Source organism: Hydra vulgaris, chromosome 06, assembly GCF_038396675.1.
Source record: "Hydra vulgaris chromosome 06, alternate assembly HydraT2T_AEP".
Classification (NCBI taxonomy): Eukaryota; Metazoa; Cnidaria; class Hydrozoa; order Anthoathecata; family Hydridae; genus Hydra; species Hydra vulgaris.
The window spans coordinates 42013817-42029582 of record NC_088925.1 but is presented as its reverse complement, the minus strand read 5'-3'; the positions used below and the strand labels follow the sequence as shown (position 1 = coordinate 42029582).

Sequence of the window (15766 nt, the reverse complement as noted above, 5' to 3'; positions counted from 1 at the left end):
ATACTGCTCCATACATCTTATAAAAACACTCAAACATATTCAGCCAAAAAGTACATGTTTTATCCGCAATACCACCACTGCTAAATTGTTCAAAAGAATAACTCCTAAAAACTTTTAAATGTATTTAGTAATATTATTTAATTTAACAGCACTGGATTATTTATCTTTTTATTCTTAAATATACAGTTAACTTTTTCTTTAGCTACACAGCTGATTTGGCCAAAATGCAAAGAAGGGAAAGAGGAGCACTTAAATTTAAACGAAACAAGAAGTTAACTCGTTCATACTTTCTAAGTAATATATTTATCAGGATTTATTTGAGGTATAGCTTATTATGTCTTGTTTTCAAAACTGAGTCTTAAAATATCAATAAGTTATTCTAAATATTAGCATGTTTTATTTTAAATATTTATTTACATTCCGCAGGTACTACCCGAGAGCGAATCCATAAAAGGGAGGGGAGGGGCAATAGGGTGATTGAAAGAAGAACTTAAATACTATTCTGTCAAAAGAATATTTTTGCATGAAGCATATTTTTCGATACGTATAACAAAACAAAGCCAAAGAGTATGTTAAGAGCTAAATTAACAAAGATACTAGCTTTTGTTTAGTAATTGGTCTCAAGAAATAGTTCCTATTGAGTTCAGAGAAGGACAGAAATATATCAATGCATATTGACTGCTTTTATTTACAAAAAGGATGTTCGTGAATTAAAGAATAGAGTATATAACACAATAACACAAAAATTGATTAGGACACATGAGATACTTTATGTCTGGCTGATCATATAGTAAACCAGTTTACTCAAAATGTTCCAAGTGTGAAACAAATATAAAAAAAAGTGATAATGCTGGTAAGAATACAATTATTATAATTGTTACTAAAAAACAAAACACAATTTAATTTCTTATTAGGTTTACAGAGTATTAGTTTATGCTCTTGTAATGTGTGATGATATAGTTTACTTTTTTATCCACCACTAGATTTTATAAATCACTATCTGTTTTTGTTTTAGGGTCTTTTTCAACTAATGAATGGGCTTCTTTAAAATGAGAACAATGAAAGATAAAAAAGGTGTCAAATCATTAAATCCTATTGAATACCTTAATTGACAGCAACTTCTCTTTTCAGTTGACAGAATGTTAAAAAAACCCAGCAAAGTTTGCTTAAAAAAACTGAACAAGTTGAAGCTATTAAGGAATATACTAATTACTCAATACTTGATGATGATGATGTGCTTATCAGCCTCATGGTTATTACGGATATAACCTTTTATTGGCCACACCACAAACAAGAGTTTATTAAAGACAGGTGTAACATCCACAAGATATTAAACATTCCTGAGCAAGAACATATAAAGCATTTTGTTTTTAGCATAGACGACATGGAAGTGAATAACAATTGAAGTAAAGAATAAACCAGTATTTTATATTATAGATTCATTAATAGATTTCATAGTATTTTTAAAGTTATTTTTATGATTTATAGACTATTATTGAGTTTTAAATAAGTTGTACTGTTTAAACATTCTAATGTAAGCCTACATTAATCAGAGAATTGGTGCTCAAAAGTACAGAATTTGCATTATTGAACGCCCCTGGGGTAGTTTTGGGTAACCGGAAAAAATATGTTGCGGATATTTTAAAAACTCGATTTTTTTCCTTAATTTTTAAAACTCGACACTTTCTCTAATTTTAATCGACTTTTTTAACTGCATGAAGTTGCTGCATCGAATTAAGGAAAACTTTAAAAAATGGCAACGTTTTATGAAACTTCAAACCGCAATAACTTTTCAAGCGCTTTGAACTACGGTGTCCAATTTTTAAGTTTTTCCCAAGAAATGATTTGAAAATATCCATAAAATTTTCAGGAAAATCTAATCACTCAACTATTTCAAGCTGCTAATTTTTGCCTTACTTTTATCTTATAAAAAACGACTATTAGAAATACTGAGCGCAACCTATTGGTAGTTGGTACAAAATAGTTCAAACAAAATAAAAATGTACACCAAAAACTGAATACATTTTTAAAACTACCCTATCTTTGCTTACCATCCACAAGCTAATGACCTTGTAAGGAAAGACAGAACCAGACAATTAAGAAAGCAATTATCAACTTCTTAAATGAAAATGTTTAAGATTGGCCCTCAGTTTTAGATGGAACCCTTTTTCCTTAACGACAATTCAATGGGGTATTTACAATTTTACCTTATGTATAACCAACAACCCTGTCTTCCAATTGATGTAAAGTACACAGATGTACTCAATGGGATAATTGCAATACGATAAAGAGGTTTTACAAAAAGCGTTACGAATGAAAAGAGGACTTGAAGAAAAAGCCATGAAAAATATCGTTTGTTCACAAAAAAAAAAAAAAAAATAGACTATGAAAGAAAGCATGCAACATCATCAAAAAATTTTGTTGGTCAAAAAATACTATTGATAAGTCTTAAAAGAGAAAATAAAAAAAACAGAAAAATGACTTTCTTGTGGCTTGATCCATATGAGAGACTTGATATTTTGACAAACGCAACATATTTATTAAGAAACAGTAAAGGGAACAACGCATTAAAAAAGAAATACTTTTTAAATCATATAAAAGTATTTGTCGAAGAGAGAAGCAATTCAAACGTGTATCATTTTATTTCTGAGTGCGATGGTTAGGATAAATGTCAACATAATCTCAAATTAATGAAACACCAAAAAATAGCTGAGGAACAAAGACTCAAAATATTTATAATGCCAGATCTTATTGATGGAGAAGAAAGTTATGTACCTTCAAAAATACATGTTTGCAAAGGTGATGGAAATTGTTTTTTTCGAGCAATTTTGTTTTTGCTGACAAGTTCTGACAGCAAAAAAAAAATTGCTCGAAAAAAACAATTTTCATCACCTTTATCAAGCCACATATACGTGTTTGTGATGTTGTTGTTAAGCACATGGTATCAAAACCTTGTTCCAGTCTCTAATCAGGATATTTAGGTGATGATGTGGCAAAAACCAGCATGGGTGAAATATCCAGCATCCATTAAACTCGACCAACAAACAACTCATAAAATTCTTTTAGAAAATAAAAACAATCATTATCATGTTGTTTTGTCGCTAAAAACTTTGTAAATCAAATGATGTTTATACTGAGCTAAAAAGATGCTTGTATATCAGTTGTTTTACATGTCGTTTTTTATAAAAAAAATAATAATAATAATTTGCGCAAGGTTGCATATTCTTCACAACTTAATAGAACTTAAATAAACTTGTTTATATTAAAACTTTACTGAAGTGGTTTTATAGTTTACTAGGTTATTTAATTTATTCTTTGATTTTTTTTTGTCGCACAATAAAGAAGAATCGCTTTACTTGATGACAGTAAAATAACAACGAGCGCAGTAAAATTATAACGTTAAAATATTCCTGTCTCAGCAATATTTTAACGTTATATTTTACTGCAAATTAAGTTTGAACAGTTGAAAATTTCCGCGCAGTAAAATTTTAACGCAGTAATTTAAAAATTGCTACAAAGGCATTTCAAATGTAAAGAACTTGATAATATTTAAATGTTTAAACCACAACAAATATTATTGTAAATGCATCATATAACAAAACACAACCAAAAATAATGCAAACAAACAATCAAACAAAAAAACTCGTAAAAGTAAATGTGGTTTTAAATTATTTTGATTTTGGCAACAACGTGTAATTTTGAAGGTTATTAAAATTAGCGTGACACAAACTTAGAAAGGTGTACCTTTCTAAGTTTCAAACTATAGTTTGTAAATTAAAAAAAGTAAACTAAAAAAAGTTTTATAAAACGCATCAGTAAAATTATTTTTAAAAATGACATCAGTTTATTATCCAAGCAAAGGACTATGTTAATGAAGCAAACAAGGCTCTGAATCTGTTCATCTTGCTAACCGTGTCCCTTAAGGTACCCCAAAAGTTACTGGAAACAAAGAAGAATTGTGGACCAATTTTGTTTCTTATTTACATTAATGATCATCCTAATTATTATTACAGACAATATTACAAAATTTCAAGTTTGTGCCATTTCTGAAAGTTTTTAAACACCAAAAATTCAAGACCCCGTTTAAACCCACTTTCTTTTGTAAGATACCGACAGAATATCTGAATTTTAAAAATTCAGATTGCACAAGGCATGGTCGTTTTAAAAGTTCTGTTTCTAGTGTATTTTTTGAATAAACTATTTCTAATAGGGTGTGTAAGAGTCAGTATATTTCGTTTCTTTTTTAAAAGAATTACATTTTTATAACGCTTATAATAACAGATAAATCTTTGAAATGTATAACTAAAATTATGCTTTTACGTCAAAATTATTATAAGTTTTCAAATTTTTAATTGCAAGAAATGTTCACCGAAAAAATAAATGTATACTCTAGACCCTAAACCTTTTAGATATTATCTTTTACATAAAGACATATACGTATTTGGTTACTTCTTATCATATGTAAAATATTTGAAATATAATGGATTGCGACAAACTTTTATTATATTTTAGGTTTAGTAACTTATATATTTTTAAAAAAAAACATTAATTAAAATTGAATATGTTATGCTTATATCAAAGAAAGATGTTTTAAAAGATTGCAGCGATTGGAGCCTGGGAATAAAAATATCCTTAAACCATACATCTCGGTAATTTACCCAATTACTCAGAAAATATAAATAGAGAATTTTAAATAAAAATTTTAAAAAACAACAAATAAAAGTTACCTTATTTGTTCACATGAGCAGAAAATTTTGAAAAACACTCTGCTAATAAAGAGTTTACTCGTTTTAATTGTATTAAAGGGGATTGTCCTTAGGAATTAAAAGTCTAGAAGTTTGATTTTTTTGTTGATAACAAGACAATGATTAAAAATAGCTTATAAGAAATGAGTGGGATTAGTGGAGTAAAAAATTATTCATGAATACTTATAAAGTTAAGATATTTTATTTTACTTTATAAGTATTTATTCATAATTGTACAGCATATGAGCGAATTTTACAATTTTTTTTTTATGTATCTGGACTATTATTCTCTTAGGTTAAAAATTATAAGTGGCAGATGTACCGACAGTGAATTACTTACAAAGGTATAGGTTTTCGATACCATCTCGAAGTATACGTAAATATTTTTGAACGCTTTTTGATACAAAGTTCCAGCAAACATTTTTCGTTGTTTTGACGTTAAACTTAGGTCAATTTTTTCGATTTTTTTCTTTTTACTAAAGATCGACGTATTTTTGACGTCAAAATACAGACATTAATCCAAGTTAAGAAAAGCTCTCGGTATGTATAAAGAATTCAAAGGGAATTAAAAATTTGTCAGACTTAGTAAATTAGGTTTTTAATTAGGTTAATATTGATAAAACAAGATTATTGTGACTATAGTTTAATTAAATTTGGGAGTTTAAATCAATATTAACCAAATTAAAGTATATATATATATATACATTGTATATATATATATATATATATACAAATTAAAGTATATATATATATATATATATATATATATATATATATATATATATATATATACATGTTTTAAATATCTAACTAAAGAGCATTAAGTTAAAAGTAAGAGCATATAAAAGCAAGAGTTAAGTAAATAATGCAAAACTTGATAAGTAACAAGTGTTCATTCAAATTAAGTTGGTATGAACCTAAGTTGCACAATCTAAGATCTTGTGCAACATCTGTCCGCATTCTCTATGCCATCTTTCTAACTTGAATTCTTTTAACTTTTACTCTAATATCCTTCGTTCTTTTTAAAATCACTTACACTTGTTCTGCGAAGCGGGTTGTGCTCCTTAACGAGCTGAACTCGTCTTTGAAGGCTTTGATATGCGACTTCTTTATGCCAATTAACCGGAGGAGGATAAACCACGATACCTAATTAAAGAGTAGTAAAAGAAACTCGATACCAGACTACCTAAATCTTTTTACTGGTATACTTCATATATTATAATGTCTTTAGAACTTTTGGTTAAAACGTCATCAGTTTAGATAAAATATCACTGTTATCAGATTTCAAGATTATCAGTTATAGAAGTTTTGAAAAAGACGAATCAGATGTTTTAGGATTGTCTATGAAACCACCATATACCCAATTGGTTATAAAGGAACTTTTTTGATAACATTTTAATAACTTGTTTAATAAAATTTTCACATCATCATGATATCGCATCATCACAGTGTTGAAAAATGTTTTTACACAAGTTGAGTCCCTCACTGTGAACGACAGAAACCGTCAGGTTTGAAATCTCCCCAAATCAGATTTTATTTTATATATACTTAGTTACACATAGAATAATAAAAAATTGTAATTAAAACCTCCATTTGAGTGGAAAAATGCATAAAAATCAAAAAATAAAATTAACACTTTTAATTTATTTTAATTATCCGCCATTTTTCAACAAAATAATTTTAATTTGACGGCGGTTTTTGTTTTTAAACATTCTCTGGTACACAACGACTTAAAGTGTGATTAAGTGGAAGTCAGCAATATATGTGCTGTTTGTTTTAAAGCCTTTAGTAAAAAGTCATCAAAGCTTCATAAAATGACCAAAGCTATTGAAGAAAAAATAAAAAATTTCATTTGGGATAGCTATGATTAGAGTTTAGTTAACCATCCTAAAGTTATTTGTAGCAATTGTTATGAAAACCTTTATTGTTTAGAAAAAAATGATACAAAATACCTTATTAAATGGCTGAACGAAATTTCTCAGGTTAGTTATTAAACTGAATTAAAAATTATATTTATGACTAAGCGTTAAATTACTTAAATTTGTTTCTTTTTTTTAATTTTGTAAAAAGAAAGAACTGTGTCTCTATGAACCTCCATAAATTTTAAAGAAAAGGTATTTAGGCAGCTTATTTTAGCATTTAAAATGCTATCTAGGTAATGTGTTATACTACTTATATTACCAGTTTATATAGTTTCATATAAATAGAATAATGGATTTAAGTAGTCTTTTTTAATTTACAAGGTCATTGAAATTCAGTTTTGCTCTAAACCATAAATAGTAAACTAGTCTAAATTGAGAAATATTTTTTTGATTGGATAAACCGTCAAGTTGTCAAAGGAATTTCAGATGTTTTAGAAATGTCAAAAGATAACAAAATTATTACTTCTGAGTTAAGTAAAGATAAAAATGAAAGAATGTGTTTTATATGTTGTGGAACTGTTAAGCCAGGAATTATTCACCTTTGTGGGGATGATCAAGCTGTAAAAAATTTAGTTAATGCAGCATATCCATTGGGATCAGCAAGTGCAGAACGTGTTGCTTCAAGTATCCTAAAAACTAAAATGCAAAATAAAAATATTTTTAGAAGTGAAAAATTTACAATTGCTACTCATGGGAAACCATTGAGTATTGTAGCTGGAACTACGGATAAAAAAAGTGATCGTGCAAGTTTAAATCAACTGTCTTTTGGAACAATTACGGAGCTTGTAAAATGTTTAAAACTATTCTAGTGTAAAACCAAAATAATGTGTTCTATATTTAGAAAGAACCTTGGCTTTCAAAAGTAGTATTGAAAGAAATATATTTAAAAAGTTAGAAACTTTGAAAGCTGAAACGAATGAATATTTTTTATGTAAAGAAGAAGATTTTTTTGAACCTTGTGATATAGTAAATATATCATATAAAGGATATTGATGAATTTATACATGTTATAATCACTGAAAGAAATATTGACCCTCTTTCTACATATATAAGGTTTGCAGTAAATCTGGTCAAGGTTTTTTAAAGGTCACAATGAATGTTTTTAATCCGCATGATAAAAATAGCAACCAACCTTACCTTGATGATGCTGGAGTGAAGCATTGTTTAATTCTTACTTTTGTAGAAGGAATATCTAAACACAATGGAAATCTTAAGAAATCAGTCAATCGTCTTAATCTTCAAAATATTAAGTATTCTGTTTCATTCGATTTAAAGAGTGCAAACTCAATGTTTGGCATTACAAGCCATGCTGAAAAATATAGTTTTTTGTGGTGTGAAGGAGAGAGTCTTTTAAATTGTAGAGTAAAACGAAATCTTGGTTCTCTTGATTATCAATAAAGTAAAAACGTAGAAGTTGGAAAACCAAAATCAAAGATTGCTGATTATGAAAATGTAATTAATCCAAGAGTTTTATATATTGAAGAAGAACCGGACACAATTATAGAAAATTTAGTTCCAGTACCTGAGTTGGATATATTGAAATAGTTTCAACTTTTGGAAAGCTTTTATCAAAACTATAGCCTGGCTTTGAACAATGATTAAAGTCAAATTTCAAATTATAAACTTTATATATGGCAATATTGCCTTTTAGATAAACCTTTTAGATAAGTTAGATGTTCTTGCTCGTGAAATTGCTGATCAAAGAAAACTTGGTTATTTCCATTTATTGAATGTTTAAGAAAGTTATAAGCAGTAAACCAAGCTACCATCGGAGAAAAAATCATTGGTAATATGTAATCCGCTAATATGGAATTTAAGAAGACTTATGCTAATTTAATGGAATATATTAATCATTATTTTAAAAATATTTCTTTAAATATGACATGGAAAGTTCATATTGGAATTAATATTGTACCATTTCTAAAAAGTACCAATACTGATAAGGGACTTAGAATTTACTCAGAGCAAGCAGGTGAATCTGTTCATCATGAGTATAAAAAAACATGGTCTAAGTATAAGAGGCGACAAAACCACTCTGGTTATGCTAAACGATTGAAGTCAAGTGTTGTCGAATTTTCAACATTTAATAAATAGTTAACATGTATATGATTTAAGTTAATATATTGTTGACCCACAATAGTGTCAAAAAGTGTTGCTTCTTAAGTATTTTAATAGCATGTAAGATTAAGTATCGATAAAATTTAATACTATTTAAGTAATTCTACAGCTTAGTCTTGATATTTGTTCACATTAAATCCATTTATTATATTTTGTTTTTGTTTTTTACCTCAACTTTTTTGCTATGTTATCTGTTGGAGAATATATGTTCAAGAACTTTTTAATGCATTTATAATATAAGTATACACGTATTGTATTGGATGTGGGGAGACTTCAAACCTGGCGGTCACTGTGGTTTACAGTGGTGTAAACGAAAGAATTTGAACCCACACGAAGCCCTTCAACCACTTTGACATGCTTTATCATCTTTTTAGTAAACAAAAGACTTATTAAACTTTATAAAACGGCTTATAAATGGTATAAATCAAAATTAAGGAGATATTGCCGAAATAAAATTTTTAAGTAAAAGTAAATCTGTAAAATTTGATATAATTTATATAACTTGAAGTTTACATGTTAGATATTTGCGTTGACTTTCGTTCAAATAGATAACAATAATAATAAATACAGCAATACAACAACAACAATAAATAAATACAAATCATTAAGGATTGTGGTTTTAAAAAAATGCCTAATAGCTTTGTAAAATAAAAGATGTTTTTATTTACACATTAACAAATTAACCAAACTTAACAAATTTTAATAGTTTTCAATTGTATGACTATATTGAACAAACACGTCATCTGATTAATTTAAATTAAAATTAATAGAATTAAAAAAAGAAAAAAATACACCACATGGATTAACTGGAAGTCAATTTATTTGTACATAATAACAAAACAAAATAGTTAAAGAAAAGTTTTATTTACACAAAAAAAATTTAACTACATATGCTTCATCAATTAACAATTGGTGGGTTAACCAACCAACTACAAAAACTTATTTTAAATTAGCATCTTGTCAAGATACAATTTCAATAAATCACCTATTAAATAGAACACGTTTCATTTAGTAAAACATTAAAAAATTAAACTTTAGTAACTTTAAAAAAAGATTAAAAAATTAACAAATACAAATAAAAGTATATTCGGCGGATTCTTGATTCACGTGTTAGTAAAACGATGATTTATTTTAGCCGTTTTTTAATTGAAATCAACTAAGATATGCCACCCTCTCCTAACCCCATAAATCAAGTACACCTCCGCCGTATATTCAATAATTAATCATTTATGATAATAATTATAGAAGATTCAAAAATGTTTCAGAAATTTATAAAAGTTAAATTTTAACTTTTTATTATTTTAAAAATTTTTGAATTTAATAAAATGGTTTATTTTAAATATAAAATTAGAATTTTCAATTATATACTTAACAAAAACATATTTTTTAAACCCCCTTACTGTTTAAAATAAGTAAAGGTCGCCGCGTGGCAAGTTCAAATCATCAGCTTGCTTTTTTTTTTTTTAATTTTTGTTATTTAAAATGCAAAATAAAACAACTTTCTTTCTTTGGAAACAAACTTCTTTCATCGAAAGCGTTCTACTCTGTATTTTAGAAAAACCGAAAAAGAATAAATTTCAAAAAAATTAAAAAAAAGCGGTGTTAGAAATCAAACCTGGACTTCCTGACTTTTAGCTTTGCGTGCTAACCACTCGGCAATGCAGGCATAATAACTAACTAAAATTTCAAAACTATATAACATATTAAAGACTTTATCAAACGGAAATAAGTGCTACAGATCAAATCTTAAGGAGATGTTGCTACAATGCAATTTTCAAGTGAATGCAAAACTAAAAAACTTGACATATGCTTTAGTACGTTTTCAACATTACATAATTTGAAGTTAGATATTTGCATATACTTTTGTTGACTTTCTTATAAAAAAAAGTGCTGCTACTTTTCTCGCTATTACCTCGGTCGTAATGGCTGCCGAGAGTATTGTGTCAAACACGCTTGAATGAGTATTAATACGTTCCTTATATCATATGATACCGTATTGCATTTTTACAAAAACATTATTTTTGACGTCATAGTGTTTTTACAAATAATTTATTATTTTTTACTGAATAAAGTAAGCAAACCAAAAATATCGGTAAAATGTCGGTTTAACTTTGTAAAACTATTTCAAAAAATGCCGCTTAAAATTCCAACCCGCATAGAATTTGAGTAGTTGGCGGCGCCTTTGATTCATAATAATGCGTTAAACGTCAATCTATTAAAACGTCCTAATTTAACTAAGAGATCGTCCATAAATTACGCAACACAAAATATATTTTAAAAACGTAAGTAGGAGATATAGACTTTTTTGCGGGGCGATTTTCATTAAACTTAATTGACTATTTTGATTTTTTATTTAGATTAAGACTCTGCGAGGAAAAACTTTTGATCTTTCTTGTTTTGTTTATTGTGAAATTTTGCGTTACGTAAATTATGGGCGATCCCTAACGTTATTTTGGATAAAGTAACAACTGAATTACTTAATCTAGATCCAAATTTTGTGCCATTAAAGAATAAAATCCCTTACATGGACTTAATAACTAATATTGAATTGTGCGCTTTGCGACTCGAAAAGTAGGATAAATCAACACAGGCAGAATCTCTGAGACAAAACTATTCTAAAATTTTCACAAATTTGTTAAAAATAAAATTTAAAGATAATCTAACTAAATAACAACGTATTTCTTTAAGAAAATTAAAAATGATTTAAGATATTAAGATTTATCTCTTTGATAAGATTCCTATTCAAGGGCCATCACGAAGAAAACCACGGTTAGAATCCCAGTCAGCTTTAAGGTAGTTGTAAGAGGTACAATAATAGGGGGATTCAGGTGATGAAGAAGAATGAGATATTAGTTTTAGAGAGATCAAACTGTGATCAGAAGCACCTAAGGGTGAATGTGGAGAAACTGAGCACTGACTAAGATCAGAAACAAGACATAAGTCTAGTAGAGAAGGTAATTGATTCGGGTTGTCTGGAAAGCGAGTTGGAAAGTTGACTATTTAAGTTAAAGATTGAGAAAGGCAAAAGTTGTGGGCCTGTAGAATCACTGACACTAGAGCCAAGCAATTCAGAGTGGTGAGCATTAAAGTCACCGACAACAACTATATTAGCTGATGGATAAAGAGAGAGGGCTCGGTCAATATGATTAGAAATAATATAAAAAAGAGTGCAGTCTTGAGATGGCGGAGAGCGGTATAGAACAAAAAGAAAGACGATAGAGTGAAGTGGTGCTAAACAAAAGCACATGAAAGAATAGTCTGCGGATTCAAACCTAGTTTCACGATAAATGGATGAATTCTTACGAATGTAAATGCCCAGGCCAAGCATGTGATTATTGGAGTCTTTACGATTTAGTTAATTAAATTAGTTAATTACGATTTTTAGTTATTTAAAATTTATTTAGAAAAAGTTATTTAAAAAATTAAAAAGTTATTTAAAAAATTTTTTAGTTAATTAAATTGATTAATTACGATTTAGTTAATTAAAGGAAGTTAACCATCAACACTAAGATTGGAAGATGAGACAGCTGAACTTGAATTAGTCTCACAAAGAGCAAGTAGGTCTGGTGAACTTTGCAAGAGATAAGATTCAACAGAAGAAAAGTTACTTTGAAGACCACGAATGTTAGTATATAGTAAATAGGTTTAGAAAACTTGGTGATAATGATGATTTTTTGTGTTTTATAGTTTTTGGTATTTTATTGATTTTTTAATTTGTTGAAGAACTTGACTCAAAGTTTAGATGGTACTTAGAACACCGTTTAATAGCCCAAGCAATTGCCTCATTACTATTGATAAATCCTAAGCCGTAACAAAGGGCTCTAAATGAGGCATCCGCAATGCACACCAAAAGTACAAACAGGGACACCATCCATGCGCAACATGGCACTGTTAATACTTTGATATTTTTCAGCTGTTGATGGAATCAGCCTCTCTGAGAGCAACTTCAGAGTTCGGGAAACCTGACTACCAGCTGGCCTCAGACCATAAAACTGAGTTTTAGAGCTGTACCCTCATTAGGAGAAAATAGAATGAGTTGCCTAGTCATAAAAACATAGACACAAGCAAAATCCATGCATTGAGTCAGGAAGATCCAGCATTTAACATCCTAAAACTGAAACAATATATTAAAAATACATCTGCGCCAGCCTAATAGATAAAGAAGGGGTGCGAGGTTGATCAAAAGAATCAGTTTACCCCTTAAGACTTAACAGATAGAATCAGTTTACCCCTTAAGTTTTACCTTAAGGTGTTTTTTACTACCTTGTATAAAGGTAGACTAAAATATCTTATTATGTAGGGCATATTTTTCTACCTTAAAGGGTAGGATACGTCATATACCTTTAAAGGTAAAAAATTCATACTTTTTTTTTACTGTGCAGATCCTTAAACTGTTGGTTTAAACAATGATAGAAAACTCACTGTCTGGTAAACATTGATGAGGTATATCAGGACGTAATATATTCTTCTTGGATTGCACGAATAACTATTTATTTTTCTTTTGCCCTTGCAAAAGAAAAATAAATAGTTATTCTTGCAATCCAAGAAGAATATATTACGTCCTGATATACCTCGTCAATGTTTACCAGACAGTGAAGAATATATTACGTCCTGAATATATTAAATTTTGGCAGTAAAATAAAATTTGTGCAATGACTGTTTGTGTGATATGTTCAATAACAAAACGGGTGAAGACTACAGTTTATTGTAAATACTTTATTCCTAATATTTAAAAAATATCTTTTTTTTCTTAAAAATTATAGAAAAACAGTTCAAATTTAATTCCAACGTATCACTACTGAAAAACGAGACTGGATTTAATGATACATAATTTCTTTAGGGTATAAGATAAAATAAAAAGAAAAAATGTTTTAAAATTTTTATTCTAGTTTTAAAATACTGTATGTGTTTTGAGATTAGAAAATGTCTGTATGAATTTTATTTAAGTTACAGAAATTTTGGTAAAAAGTTTACTCATGACCACTTTAAAACTAAGAATATACCTAAAAGTACTATTTACAAGATAATTAAACGTGCTGAAAATAAATATGGTTACCAAAGAGTTCAAGGAAGTAGAGGAAGAGCTAAAGAAATTAACAAGACAAACATTGAAAGGCTCAAACTTATATTTGACTACAAAGACGGAGTTTTTCAACGACAGACCTCAAATAAGTTCAACTGTACTCGGCAACACATTAGTAAAATATTAAAACAAATTGAACCCAAATAGCAACTCAACCAAAAATATTTATATAAGCCTAGCCGTATACATAATAAAACTCGTCGTTATCATCTAGTATGATCATAGTTTTTTATGATTTTAATTCTGAAATTAATCTGCAAAAGATAAGCAAACGTGTTAACCTAAGACACAAGACCATTGCAAATTATATTACGATATCAAATGAATACTTCGCAGAACCATTATAGATTAAGAATGTCTTAAATCCAAAAAAAATAAATGGAAAACAAAGTTTTGAGATGGATTGATCAGATTTGGACTCAAAGGAGAACTTAATTCCAATAAAAATAATCCAGATCTTGATAGATATGCGAATTAAAATTTTTAAATTGATCAAATACTAGATACAAAAACTGTGGTCAAAAATTACTTTTTATATATCAAAATTTTTATAACTTCTTCAATTTTTATCGAAATCATAAAAATTGGTATTAAAAAATAGGAGTAACATTGAGGTACAACTTTTTATCGGCTTCTCACTGCAAAGCATATCTTGAGGGACAGAGGGGGTGCAGAACTACCGCGTTACCTTAAAAAATGAATTTTATTTTCTTCATAAAAGTGTTTTTTTACAAAAAAAATTTCATAATATAAGACTAAAATTTTATTCCAGATCACAAATAAATATGAGAGTATGAGAACATCTTAGAGCTGCAGGGGAGTTGTAATGGTTTAACAATTCCTATTTTCAAAAATTTCTTCTAATAAATAGATTGTGAAACATTAATAAAAATAATAAAATAATAACAAAATAAGTGAAATTAATACAATTTACAATACATTCAATTAAATTTATTTTGCTATTTTAACAAGCTTATACAAGTATTAGTGCATTATACATTATAATATGGCGACCACCCCCCTCCTTCCTCTCAATTAAAAAAATAAAGAAGAAAATTTTTAACAAAAAAAATTTTAAATAAAATTTTTTAATTACTTTAAGGTACAAAGTTACAAAAATTATATTCCAGGTCACAAAAAAATATGAAAGGGGCATTTTGGATATGGATTTTGAAGTAGGGTGTGGTGGTAATGGTTTAACACCCTCTCCCAAGTAGCAAACAATATTGGCGCGATATTGTTTACAATATTGGCGCAATATTGTTAACTATATCGCGCCAATATTGTAATGTCAACATTTTGCCAATATTGGCGATACAATATTGCGCCAATATTGTTAAATCAATATTGGCCAATATTGGCAAAATGTTGACATTGCAATATTGGCGCGATATAGTTTACAATATTGGCACAATATTGTAAATAATATTGCGCCAATATTGGGGATTTAATACTGACCAATATTGGCGTAATATAGTTTACAATATTATGCAAATATTGTAAACTATTGTATTGTCTGTTATAAATTTTTATTTTACATGTATATTTTATTAAAATACAATATTGTATTTTATTAAAATACTGTACTATAGTACCAATTTGCGTTATTCTTTTGGGTTAAGCAATTAATTGTTTAGCCCAAAAGAATAACGAATACTATTAGATTGTAAACTTGAGTTAATGTCAAGGAGGCAACAATATAGGAACCCTTCTAAAAAACAAGATTTTTAAAATCTAATAATAAATTTATTAATGGTTATATCCAACTGATACAAATGAAAAAAAGAAAGAAAACCAAAATATAACAAAATATAACAATCAACGCTATTTAAAAACACTTTTCTTTATATATATATATATATATATATATATATATATATATATATATATATATATAT

At 28.0% G+C, this 15766-nt stretch overlaps 1 protein-coding gene across 1 annotated transcript in view; it reads right to left on the bottom strand.

The window, feature by feature from the left end:
• The window catches only part of LOC136081869 (SCO-spondin-like), a 105548-nt gene extending 100791 nt beyond the window's left edge, over positions 1–4757 (bottom strand). The window contains exon 1 of the mRNA XM_065800172.1: positions 4728–4757. The gene's annotated coding sequence lies outside the window, so the exon portion shown is untranslated. The remainder of the gene's footprint in view (positions 1–4727) is intronic.
• Between the last annotated feature and the right edge of the window lie 11009 nt (positions 4758–15766).